This window comes from Thalassophryne amazonica, chromosome 8, assembly GCF_902500255.1.
Source record: "Thalassophryne amazonica chromosome 8, fThaAma1.1, whole genome shotgun sequence".
In the NCBI taxonomy this organism is placed as follows: domain Eukaryota; kingdom Metazoa; phylum Chordata; class Actinopteri; order Batrachoidiformes; family Batrachoididae; genus Thalassophryne; species Thalassophryne amazonica.
This window is the reverse complement of record NC_047110.1, coordinates 113,479,336-113,493,305: the sequence shown is the minus strand read 5'-3', so window position 1 is coordinate 113,493,305 and position 13,970 is coordinate 113,479,336.

The window sequence follows — 13,970 nt, the reverse complement described above, 5'->3', positions numbered from 1 at the left end:
TATTACATAACTATAATAATTATACAATTATTTAAACTTGGCAAAAAACTGTATTGCCGATGGATGCAACAGCACAGGGTACCCAAATGAATGATAATTTTGACAATTTCCCAGAAAAAGGTCAGGCTATATCTAGAATTTCCCAGAAGGTGGGATTAACTGAACAACCTCATTTCAAGCTGGTTTCCCAGAAATAGGTCGAAGAATTTCTGTGAATTCTGACCATTCCCTAATCATGTTCTCATCAATCATGGAGGCAAAATGTGCTCTAGGGTTGACTTTGCAAGATGAATGTCATCAAAAGACTGTGTAAGACAATTTTGCAAGTACAGTCTGAATGACAGTGATCAGAACAAAATTGAGTCACTTCTCCCAGGGTTTTTGCACACATAACATGCATACTGATGACAAATATTATTGCAGTAGCTGATTTACTATTAGCCTTTTTGCCTGTGCTGTGTCTGCAGAAACACGTTTTCCCGTAAATAACCCAAGAACGTACTTTTCGGACATGATGGCTTTGTTTGGTATACATTAGATTAAGAGCACTTTGTCAATGTGTGCATTTTAAAGATTAGTAAGAAATATTACTTTTTTCACTGTGTATTTAACTATTAAGTATAAGAACTGAATCATTCAGGTAAACCTTGAAAGTATTTTTAGATTACATGACATTGTATATCGTGTTGTTGCATCTGTATTCATAAAAATTGACTTCAGAAAAATTAAAAATATATAAATATTTCTTGCCAAAACTTGAAATTTATGTAATCTTTACATTCATATAATTGCATGGTTGAAATTTCAATTTTTTTTAATCAATTGCTCACCTGGTGATTTTTGTGGTCAATTATGGGTATTTTTTGCGAAAAATGGAAATTGTGTAACTTCAATTTTTCTCTTGCAAGTAAAATTTAAGCTGAAATGCAAAATTGAAACATTTCTGGCACTGGAACTAGTTCATGAGAGTCTATGCCTGTAAAGAGAAGTGTGGGTATTTATCCATTTTGACACAGTGCATGCTCAAAGTAAGACCTTTTTAGAAAAACTACCATTTTTGACAGTTTTTAAGAACAGTGGATAGAAAATGAAGCAGATACCATGTCTTTGATGCCAGATATGCTTTTCCAGTATGATTTTGCCTAGGATACTAAGTTTGAGGGGTTTCACTTAATTTGGCTAGGCTATATTGCTCTCCAAAGTTGGCCAAAAAGTGCTTTTCAATACAAACAAAAATGCTGCGATTTTGAAACAGCTCCTGTGCTTAAGTATTAGAGCTGGCTCATTAAAACTTGGGGTATTTATATTTCTCTGGCAGGGGAACAATGCAGTGTTTTTTTCACTTTTTTTTGGAGGGGGTCATGTGGGACCATGGCTGACTTGGCATGGAATGACCCTAAAATACAAACCATAAGTGAAGTTTGAATGCGTGAGGAGGCGTGTCCCAGATTAAAGGGTGAAATTGTATGGGTTTTTTTTTTTTTCGTAATTATTGTATGGCCTTGCCTTACAATATAAAGCGCCTTGGAGCAAATTGATTGTGTTTTGTTCGCACAGTATCAAAACACTATTTTTCATGTCATTTGGTGTTTTATTTCGAAAAATGTGAATTGAATTGAATTGTGCGTCATGAGATGACGGCGTAATTGTCTGAGGTGCCGATTGGCTCTTTAAATGAATCTAAAAGCGACGTGGTGCTTTACTGAACACGCCACGTGAGGTTTGAGCCTGTTCCTGTGTAAAGGAAATGACAATCAATTATGGCTGCTCTCGTGGCTACCCCAAAAACAGTGGTTAGGAGCCAGCCAATAACATATTGATTAGTATTGGAACATTGATTGGTGTTGGATCACACAGATATAAACTCTGAAACATGTTTCAGGGTTTAATGAATCAGTTCTCTGAGGAGGCAGAGCAGCTGAGTGGACAGAGTAGATTTAAAAACAAAAACCCTCTCGAATCTGGCTTTTAAATCAGGAGTATTAGATTTTATTTACTTGGAGAAACCTATAAAGCTGAAACTTTCTTGATGGAATCAGTCGTCCATCATCACCAGCGTCCTGTGATCTGGCTTCAGGTCATTTAAATGTCATTTATACAAAATTGCAGCTTATTGAACATGAAACAAAGTGGCAAAAGAACCTTCACGGTGGATTTATTAAAGTGATGTTCATCATCGAGTGTGTTTTTTTGAAACTCTTCAGTGGTCAGATTTGCTAACGATCAGTCATGTTTGTCTCTGTGCGACTGTTCCTGTCTGTGTCTTTGTCTCTGTCACTGTGTCTCTGTCTGCCTGCCTGTCTCTCTCTGTCTGTCTGTCTCTCTGTCAGTCTGCTGCTTTCAGTCTGTTTGGTTGATTTTTAATGAACTTGTGGCTGCAGGTTGACCTCAGAATTTCACTTTAAAGGGTTCACTTTGGCAAAGGTCAAGGTCACTGGAATCAAAGAATTTGATGTTGACTGTCAGAGTTGAAATCTGTAAAAAGCAACTCAGTTAACTAAACACAGAGAATGATCACGCCAGAGACTGAATTTCATTTCCTGATCAGGGAGAGCAGCATGACCCCTCGTCACTGTCCGTCAGTCAGCTCTGAAGTTCCCGCCCACTTTGCTCCTGAATTTATTAACACACAGACATATTACAAAACAATATACAAGGCACAGCTGCGTTTCTTCAGTCAATTCATTCTGTATCACTTCGCACCTGGAAGGCGCCCTGCAGTCTTACTCAGACAGATAGTAATTGTTCTTCAAATTGAAACATTACAGTGCCAGCCTTGAACTAGTGTATAGGCTGTGTTATTCTCTGCTCAAGGCCAAGTATTAATCTGTGCTGGACAAAAACATAGCTTTAGCAAAACAGTCTGAGCATTCATTAAGCAAAAGAACAAATGTTACTTCAACAGTTCAGTTTGTATTACTGTTTTAATGAGTGATTATTTAGAAGAATAATGGTGCATGAACTCTTACACATGCATATATGTATATATGAAAACAATCAAAACAAGATGAAAGGCAGTTCATCAAAGTAAAGACATCAAAATAAAGACAAAGACATTAATATTGATAATATTGACAATAAACAGAAAATTCTATCATTATTCCCCCCTGTTAATCGAATTTAATGTCTACATTCTCAACATCATCACTGTAGAAACGTCAATAAACTAACAAACAGTGTACCTAACCATCATTTTGCCCCGTTTGGATGGGGTGATATGATTCAGCATCCAGTAGCAATAACGCAATATAGTAACGGGCCAGTAATAAACCATTAACTGTGGTGGAAATCATCCGTTGGCCACTGATCAAGCAAGAGGACAATCACAATATTTAGTAAGCTAGTTACCCCAGAACATTCAATAGTAAGAATTTAAAGTAAGCACATTCATCATACAACACAATTCAACGTTTTCCATCAGATACACATCTGTCGAACACATTTATTTGTATAAATATTTAAACTGATTGATATTTGGACATGTTGGAGTTTCTCAGTAGCTTATTCCAATTTTTGGCCACAAATAGAGACACAGAAGCATTTCCTGGTCATCCTTGCGCCCGCAATTTTTAAAACGATACAAACCCCTTAAATTATATATTCCTTCTTGTTGCATAAAATATCCTTGAATGCTGAGAGGTACTTGCTTAATTTACGCGTATTTATTTATTTTACTTTATACATCAATTAAACAGCCTTAAATGAAATCATGTCACGGAGTTTTAAAATGTGATGTAATAAACAGTGGATTGGTATGATCCTGATAACCTGCATTATGAATTATTCTTAATACCCTTTTTTGAAGGTTGAATAATGGTTGTGCTGTAGTTTTGTAGGTATTGCCCCATACTTGCATCAAGTCAAGTAAGGTGCAATCAATGTGCAATACAGAGTATGTAGTGATTTACCATCAAGAATGTGCTTTGCCCTGCTTAATATTGCCGTACTTTTTGATACTTTCTTTTGACTATGTTGAATATGTGCTTTCCAGTTGATCCTGCCATCGATGACCCACCTGAAGACTTGTTCTTTTTTTTTTTTTAAAGTACACTGAAGTAACAACCCTTTGTTTCTTAATTTAGTGTACATGGATAACCTACTAAATAGTACAAATCTAACATGTACATGTTATTTTATTGGCATACCATACCTTCTATAGTACTGACTACTAGGTAAACTCTCATTCCAATTGCAAGAGATCACTTGGATTCAAAAGCTAAAACTCTACCATGCAATGAAAGTCAACACAACAACATCCAGAAAACGCCGCTGCCTTCTCGGGCCCGAGCTCATTTGAAATGGACAGACGCAAGTGTGCTGTGGTCTGATGAGTCACATTTCAATTGTTTTTGGAAATCATGGACGTCTCTTCCTCTGGACAAAAGAGGAAAAAGACCATCCAGATTGTTACAGCACAAAGTTCAAAAGCCAGCATCTGTGATGGTATGGGGGTGTGTTAGTGCCCATGACATGGGCAACTTACACATCTGTGATGGCACCATCAATGCTGAAAGGTACATCCAGGTTTTGGAGCAACACATGCTGCCATCCAAGCAACGTCTTTTTCAGGGACGTCCCTGCTTATTTCAGCAAGACAATGCCAAGCCACATTGTGCACGTGTTACAACAGCGTGGCTTCGTAGTAAGAGTGCGGGTACTACACTGGCCTGCCTGCAGTCCAGACCTGTCGCCCATTGAAAATGTGTGGCACATTATGATCCACAAAATACAACACAGAGACCCCGGACTGTTGAACAACTGAAGTCGTACATCAAGCAAGAATGGGAAAGAATTCCACCTACAAAGCTTCAACAATTAGTGTCCTCAGTTCCCAAACGCTTATTGAGTGTTGTTAGAAGGAAAGGTGATGTAACACAATGGGAAACATACCACTGTCCCAGCTTTTTTGAAACGTGTTGCAGGCATCCATTTCAAAATGAGCAAATATTTGGACAAAAACAATAAAGTTTATCAGTTTGAACATTAAATATCTTGTCTTTGTGGTGTATTCAATTGAATGTAGGTTGAAGAGGATTTGAAAATCATTGAATTCTGTTATATTTACATTTTACACAACGTCCCAACTTCATTGGAATTGGGGTTGTATAAAATGGGAGAAACAACGTTATATTCTCCCCAAATTATCCAATTTTTTTTGATTTGTAAAACTGGATCAAGAAAGCTGTGACAACTTTGCTTCGTTAATAAGTAAATGCTGTTCACTATTAAGACATTAATTTGCAGCAGTCAGTATAAAATGAAATTTTAGACGGATTATTGCAGCTTTACATATTTAAAGGAAGTGTGGTGGGCAGTGATACCGGTAACGCGTTACTAAGAAACGCGTTACTCTAATCTGACCACTTTTTTTAGTAACGAGTAATCTAACGCATTAATCTTTCCAAATCAGTAATCAGATTAAAGTTACTTCTCCAAGTCACTGTGTGTTACTATTATTTTTGCATTGTGGGTCGATAGCAGCATTAATTTTGGTCCGTGGGCAGGGGGTCGGGGTTTGACTGAACTGCCCACTTTAAGCGAGCTGTGAGCTTTTCATCTGTGGTTTTCTGCAGCAGCTCGTCCTCACCTCCTAAAGCACGGTGACAACAGCACACCTGCACTGAGCTTTACAAAGACATTGTTATGCTTGTTTTCTCCATTTAGAATTCTGAGCTGAGCTGCTCCGTATCTGCTCGTTAAAAACAGCTGATCCTCCGCGACGCGTCAACAACTACACTATTTCCCACTCAAATGCACCTAAACTCTTTCTGAGGACCACATGATGTGAAAACGCAATAAAACTTTCTTACTTGTAAATCTGGTCATGTTTTCTGCATAAATAAATGTTATCCATTCTTTGTGCTCAAACGTGGGCGAATCCAGATGGAATGGGGGCGTGGGGCAAGAATGTGCCCCCCCACAACAACCCTAGATTAAAGGTCCAGTTTTGAAGCATTTTTTACTACAACTACTAATACTACTTATAATAATAATAATAATATAATATAATAATAATTCGACAAGTAAAATGTTTAGAGAGAATTTAAATGTTAGAAAAATGTTAGAAAGAATTTAAGTTATATTTATACAATGTAGGTTAGAAATTGCAAGTTTTACTGTTACAGTGCTGTCAACAGTTAAATATGAGGTCAAGAAAGAGTGAGTTTTGGCAAAACAAGTATCATTGTCATGTTGAGGTAGTAGAGGGTTGTTGTTGTTGGCAGGTAGGGAAAGTAACTAAAAAAGTAACTAGTAATCTAACTTAGTTACTTTTACAATTGAGTAATCAGATTACTTTTTCAAAGTAACTGTGGCAAAACTGGTGGTGGGTCTCCACTTACAACTACTGTTTGTGCTTGCTGGGAGCTGCACAGCGCCACCTTGTGGTTGCGTCTCCACCTCAATCAGGGTCGCTGAGGCGGATCTGCATGTTGATTTGGCACTTACCGACGCAACTCCACATTACATGGTGAATGAGTAGGGTTGGGGTTTGAACCAGGAACCTTCCGCATTGAACCAATTGAGCACCGCTGCTTCCCCCCACATTGCAAGCTTTAGGGAAGTAAGTCTTTCATCACTAACAAAGGCACCGAGTTCCTGGTTTCCACAGCCTGACCCAGCACCCAGTCCATGTGGGCACTGAACCGTGTCAGAGCCAGAAAACATCACCGAGAAGGACTCTGAGATCCTATCCCTGCTATGCACAGGCTGGTGATGATGTTCTGCATGTTTTGTGCAATTTTCCAGCCTCCAAAACAGAATCAAACATTTTATGAAAATCATATATGTTTTAGAGGAACACTGATGATGAAGAAGAATGCAGGGACAGGGTTCAGTGTGCTTTACTGTCCTGAGGTACCGCTGCAGCTAAAGCTCACTGGTCGCGTTGAAGCGTGTGAGGTATATTCAGGTTTTGGAGCTTCAGCATCCGAGTCAGAGTCGACAAAACAGCTGAACCGGTGACTCCTCCACGTTGGTGCGCGCAGCGACCTTTGAACGTTTTGTGTATCTGTTGGGCAGCGTCGCTGCCAGAGCCGTGTTCAAAAACGCTGCAGGCCCTCGACTTCAAACACATGCGTTTACTTAGAGGGCTGACCGGCGTAGGGCGCTATTTGACCACGTCGAGCTCTAATCTTAAATGAGTTCTAAATGACTGCACTGTTATTACACATTACTAATATTCTGATTAGTACTATTGATGGAGACCTCTTAGCGAGGAGTGTGTGTGTGTTTGTTTTCTCCAGGTAAAACGGGAGTTGCATCGTTCGTAAAGCTATCTGTAGTGTATCTGCTACAACGACTGAATGAAATGTTGGCAGCTGAAAGACAACTAATTAGAATCATCATGATGAGATGATTTAAAATAGGTGTGTGAAATTAGTTGAGAGAGTGACTCCCCCCCCCCCCCCCCCAAGAAACAAATGAATAGCTGTGCTCCCCCCCGACAGCATACACACAATTTCAATATCTTTATTGTTTCTTTTATTCTTATACACTCCTAAACCACATTTTAAAAGTAGTTATGCATTTTTTTTTCTTTTATTGAGGTTCCAACAGCATGTATCTATTTCAGTTCAACATATTATAGAACCATTCTGAACATTTTTCAAACAAAGAAACAAAGCACAGCAGTCCACCGAACAGAAATCATAAAATAAAAATTTAGAAGGGGGGAAGGGAGGGATCTACAAAGCAAGATTCACACAGAACTCTGCGGTCATTATAATGGCCGGATTCCATTCCCCATGTTGTCAATTAAATAAACATATTTCAGTCCTAGCTGGGGTCCACGTTCTCCATGAGTGGTTTCCATTTCTTGGCAAAGGCCTTAATGTTGTCATGAAGGGTGAAAGTCAGTTTTTCCAAAGTAGTATTCGCAGCACTTCCTTATACCAGTCATCTAGTGTGGGTACATCCGTGGAAAGCCAGAAATTGAGAATTGTCTTCCTCGCCATGTACATCATATCGAATTAGTGTCTAGAGTTCCTTGTATTGACTGTTTAGCTGCTAGGATACATTGCAGGGGGTTACAGTTCCAAATCATATCAACCAGGGCAGCAACTTCGTTCTTCACTTATCCCCAAAACCTTTGTATTTGTTATACATTCCCCAAACATATAGACCTATGTACCCACTTCCCTGTCACATTTATGGCATTTGTGGGTCCCAGGCCAAGCTTGGCCCTCAGTATTGGTGTCCAATAAGTCTATGTATATTTTAAATTAACTCTCTCGATCAGTATTACTACTCGGAGTGCCTAAGTGTATTTTTATAATTGTTGCCCAGGTATCATCAGCTATCTGGCAGTTTATGTCACTCTGCCACTGCTTGCGGATGTGATCAGTAGAGTAATTGATGTTTAGGCTTAAAGTCGCATAGACATGAGAGATGAATTTTTTTCGGCATGGGTTTTTTAAGGATATTTTCTATGAAACACTCATTTGGCGCCTGATTATTTTTGGTATGTAATGTCTTAATTGTAGGTATCAGTAAAACTGAGACTGTAGAGGAGTATTTACTTTTTAAGCCCTCAAAGGACTCCATTGTTCTTCCTTCATAAAGTTTGGAAAGCTGATCCAGACCTCTCTCCTGCCAGAGTTTAAACACTGAATCTTGACAGGAGGGCCTGAGAAATCTAGGTTCCTCCTTATGGGAGCCCAGAGTGAAAATGTTTTTGAAGGTTTAAAGCTGGCTTTAATCTTATTCCATGTGATCAATGTGTTTTGGACAATAAGGTTATTTTGGACTTCCAGTTTTACCCTTCTAAGGTCAAAAATGCCCGGCTGTTTTCCTCCAGAAGGCTTTTCAGTGGCCTTGGTGACGCATTTGGCTCACTCTCCATTTGCCCTCCACTACAGGACTCGAAACGCACACACGGGCAGTAGGACTGAATATAAACCTCATCTGCACACATGACGCACAGCCTGACTTTTTTACCATTGTCAAATGAATTGTGTAAATATTTTGTCTAAATCTATATATAAAAAAAAATCTATAGGAATTGATCAGCAACATCGGTAAAGTCAGAGTTCTCCCCAGACAATGGAACAAGCGGCATTGTGCCATTATATGGTTATCAAAGTGCTGTATACTGTGCCCTGCTCTCAGTAGTTTCTAAAGCTGGGCAGACACTGTACGATATTTTCAATCGTCGTACTTGGCTCCAGCTCAAACTGTGCCACAAAACTGCAGGGTGTAAAAGCTCAGAGCACACGATTTATGTTCTCACACTGTACGGGCCCGATGCTCTGATGCGATCTGACTGCTCACATTGTACGTTCAAAAACCACCGTCGACTCGTGTTTCCAGAAGCAAAATGTAAACAGATGCTTTTTATTTCTTTTTTTTTTTCAAACTTTATTTACATTTCTTATTTTACAAAAACTCTCGATGGGAGACATCAAAGTTAAAAAAAAAAAAAATACAAGACTTTAAGTTGAAGAATAATGGGGAAAAAAGAAACAGAAGCTGCTCTCCCAAAGAGATGATCACTGTTTATGCTCTCTCCGGTGTGTGCACATGCAGCACAATGCGAGCGAAGAGACCATTGTAGTGCTGCTTCAGCAGCGGGATACTCTCACGACGGCCGACCAGAATATCAAACAGATTTTGATTTTCAGTCCGATAATACGATTGCCGATCGGGAGGTGGTCATGAGATGTTAAACGCAGCTTGTTACCCATGTATACTACACGATGCACAACGCGCGATTAAGCTGAACTCGGCTATGATCCAAAAAATTCTCGCACATGAGTGAAAAATTGGCCGAAAAAGGGCCAAAACTCACACAGTGTAAGCCCAGCTTAATGCAGCCAGGCTGTTTGTGCTGAACTGACTTTCTGCCTGCTCGCTCCTCTGGCAGCTGTGAGCCGAGCTGAGCTCACAGAGCTGCAGTTCAGAGTGAGAGAGCACAGCGTCTCTCAGCGAAAGAACAAAAACTCTGTCAAAGTCTTCCAATAAAAAGAGCTCCTTCTGTCTACCTAGCTCCTGATACATTCAGAAATGTATTTGTAGGCTTTATTTTACAGCTGAAAGCCTTCATGTTTCCAAAGTTTTCTCAAATAAGCCGCAAAGACTGTGAGAGTGACGAGTCTCTCGTTCCCTCACAAACAGAGAGAGAGGAGGAACAGCAGACATGCTGGAAAAAAGCAGCAAAGCAATTTTAATCAATGATCATCTTCACCACACAGCCTCAGTGAAACAGTAAAGTGTGAAAAACTGATTCAGTAAGTTTTTCGTCCAGGGTTTCATCTTTAAAAAAGATTTACTTCTTTACGACTTCCAGTTCCTTCTTACAGAAGTATTTTTTCGTTTTCTTTTTATTGTTGTTTATGACCAATGACACCAGATCGAATTACTTGTATGTGAAAACTTAATTGCCAATAAATTTGATTTTGATTTGACAATCAAATCAGTTTAGGTTCAGACAATTAGGGGTTATATTGTTTTTAAAAAGTATGCAGTCACACTCAAAAATGTAATGAAAAAAAAAAAACTATCAACATGACAGAAAAATTCTGCCTCATACAGTACAGTGTCATTTTTGAAGAGAGCAAATGTTATGTCCATCAAATATTAATGTGTTTTTAAACTTTTCCGTATATTTATTTTATTAACTTAGACAGAAACATGCAAAAAAGAACTTTGATGTTACAGCATAAGTGTCATTTATGTCTTATTCTTGCTTTCAATGCATCTGAAAACCAGTCAAAATGACTCACAAAACTCGGGTGATATTTGTTAACGGCACCACAATACTAAACATTTCTGGGGAGAACCCTGAAAGGGTATAATAACCTATAGTGTAGCAGATAACTGAAAGAATCCTTCACTTGGTGATACAAGCATCAGATTTGGCATGATGTTCTACATAAATCAGTGTTTGAGGAAAAACTGCGGGCCACTTGAAAATCCAATATGGCGGCCAGGTAGGAGTCAATGAAGAATTACACGGGTCAAAATCTAAAAATGCCCTATCATATTGAAAGCTATACCACATTATGTGTCTGATCACAAAGATTCCAAAAGGTATAGTTTGGGCTATCTGTGACTGAATGTTATGGGGTAAAAACAGCAAGGTCAATTTCAGTTTGTACAGGAGTCAAAAGTTAAACTTGCTCCAATTTGGTAAAAATGGATTTTCAAGTGGCCTGCACTTTTTCCTCAAACACTGATTTATGAAGAACATTCATGCCAAATCGGCATGTTCCCATCTGTGCAGGTCTTATTTGTGCATTTTTAAGGAACTGTCTATGCATTTACACATTTTACAGCCTTTGTAAAGATTTAAAAACGTGTTTTTAAAAAACTTTCTATTCTTTCACACATTTTACAACCCTTTCAAACATTTTAAATGTGTTTTTAAAGAACTTTCTAATCTCCTATTTTCCCCTTTTGTCATATTTTAAACATTGGTTTTTAAAAAAAACGTTTAAACATCTCTGTTTTTTTAAATGTCTTTGGCATAACTAACACATTTAACAAATAAAATTAATTCAACTTTACAGGGATGGATATTGATAAGATTTTATCTATCGATTCTGCTTAGGCTATCGATCCGATTCCTTATTTATTCTCTTATCAATACCTCCTGTGAATTTCTGTGTACTAAAAGTAGGCTTTACAGGTTTTCTATGTCAACAACATTTTGAGTCTTAAAGTAAATATATATAAATTTGTCACTGGATCCTTGATCATGAATACATAGTAAATAAACATAAACAATCTGTAGTTTTTGTCAAAAGCATTTCCTTTCAGATGGCTGTGTTCACATGAGCATCTGAAAAAAAACCAGAACATTGACATTTTTGTGTTTTTCCAAATATACATATGCATGTAAACTGAACAGCCTGTTTTTTGTTCAGATGTCTGTTCATTCAAAGTAGATTAGATGTGATATGATTTATGATTACAGATGCTCTGTATGTGTATTTTAGACAGGAAAGTCTCCATTTAGCATAAACATTTTTCTACAATATTATGCCTGATAAAATTTGACAACAGATATAGAAGTAAAATTTTCTTTTATTTAGAAATCTTTTCCCCCCATCCCATTTGGGTCTACAGCTTTTCAGATAAAGATTTGCAATCATTTGCTTTGAATAAAAAGTGAAGAATTAGCAATCACAAGAAACTGACTTATAATGATTAAATACAGAATGTACAGAAACTTTATTTTCAGTGATTTTAGAACAAACTCCTGAATTTAAGCACGCTGTGCTGCTGAAATAATTTTTTCATACACAAACACCATGCCAGGAATAAATGATCTTTTATAAGAAAGTGGTGAGTGAACAAACCATTCTGTGTCATCCTCCTAAACGCTGCTGCTGTCAGCTGACAGCTGAGCTTCATCCTCTTTCTGTCACGTTCAGCTGGAACATACACGGTCTGGAGCCGCTCATTATTTACACCGTTAATATCTTCATCAGAAACTTCCTCATCTTCTTCAAAAACAATCGATATGTCACTTAAATCTTCGCTATAATCGCGCACTATACCTTCGCTGTCCATGTCTCCCTTTTGGTAAACAGCGCGGCGCTGCGACACATCTACTCGAATGACGTCACAGCCGTCGCAGTGAAAAAGTAGGTCAACTCAGAGGCGGGAAAATTCAAATTCTCAGATAAGTAACGAAACATCTAAATCCTTGTTCAGTGTAATTTTATGGTAAAAACCAAAGACGTGGAAAAAGCTTTTTTTTTATTCTTCAAGAATATGTAAAAACGTCATTTCGTGGCAGGGACACTTTAAGAAGCGGACTTGCTCTTTCTGAAAAGCAGCGAAGCAATGAACCAGTGAAGCAGTGGGTTGGAGCACTGCTTCGTTGCTTCAAGAACAGCCGGTGCAGAAGCAGTTTATTACAGACCCGCTGCAGGGTCTGTAATCATTGCAAAGAAATGATCATCTTCCCGATAAAGCAACGGTCGCTCTGAAGGACTGATATACGGAATTGTTAAGCAAAAGGCGATTGATGTTGGTGGATCGAATAATTTTTTAATGATTCTCTAAAAGAACCGGTTCTCGATACCCATCCCTTGCTCCCCCTGAAGAACTCTGGCACCCCCATGGGGAGGGTGCCTCACAGTTTGAAAACCACTGATTTATAAAAAAAAAAGTAAGTTTTAGGCCTGTTTTATTGACCAAAGGATTAATAACTTAATTAAAAATATTGAATCTGGTCATATATTTAATACTTGCATAATGTCTTTATCAGTGGAATGTACCCTGAAATTTTGTGGTAATTGGAGTTCTGCTACCGTGCAAAATGGGCCATTGCCATAAGTTATAGGAAAGGCTATTTATATAGTTATTTATTCATTCATTTGCAGCAGCAAACTGTGCCAGCATCATCACATTCTATTTAATATTAAAATGCATAAAGGTTTCTACAGAATTCTCACGTGGGTTTCCGGGACATGCTGGGCAGTTCCTGTGGGTCCCCTGGGACATGCTGGATGGTAGTAAGGCTGCTGCTGGTCCTGTTTGACCACTAGATGGCAGTCAGTCATTGCAGTTGGTTTGGATTGTGCCGTCATCTGTCTAAAAGGTTTTTGTTTTTGTTTTTTTCCATTCAGACTTATGTTTGGTTGTTTATGAATAGCTGAAGGGTTCTTTCACAAACAGTCTTCCTGCTCACCTCTGAGATGACTCTAAAACTTAGAAAGCAGCTAAGACTTCTTGGACTTCTTTCTTTTCCTATTTGGGCTGATTGTGATTTTTTTGTGGCGAGTTAAAATATACAGGAAAGTGAAGTGAAAAATTAAACGTTAATAGCTGAAGATGGATCGGTGGGGGGGGTGGGGGTGGTTTAAGGATTTGGACTTGGGTTTGATTCCTGATCAGGCTGCCTGTCTGTGTCCTTGAACTTCATCTCTGTCGTCCCAGTCCACCGAGCTGTACATGGGGTACCAGTGGGCCTCGGGACTTTTTTTTACATCTAAGATAAAAAATGTTACTTCTAACTGATG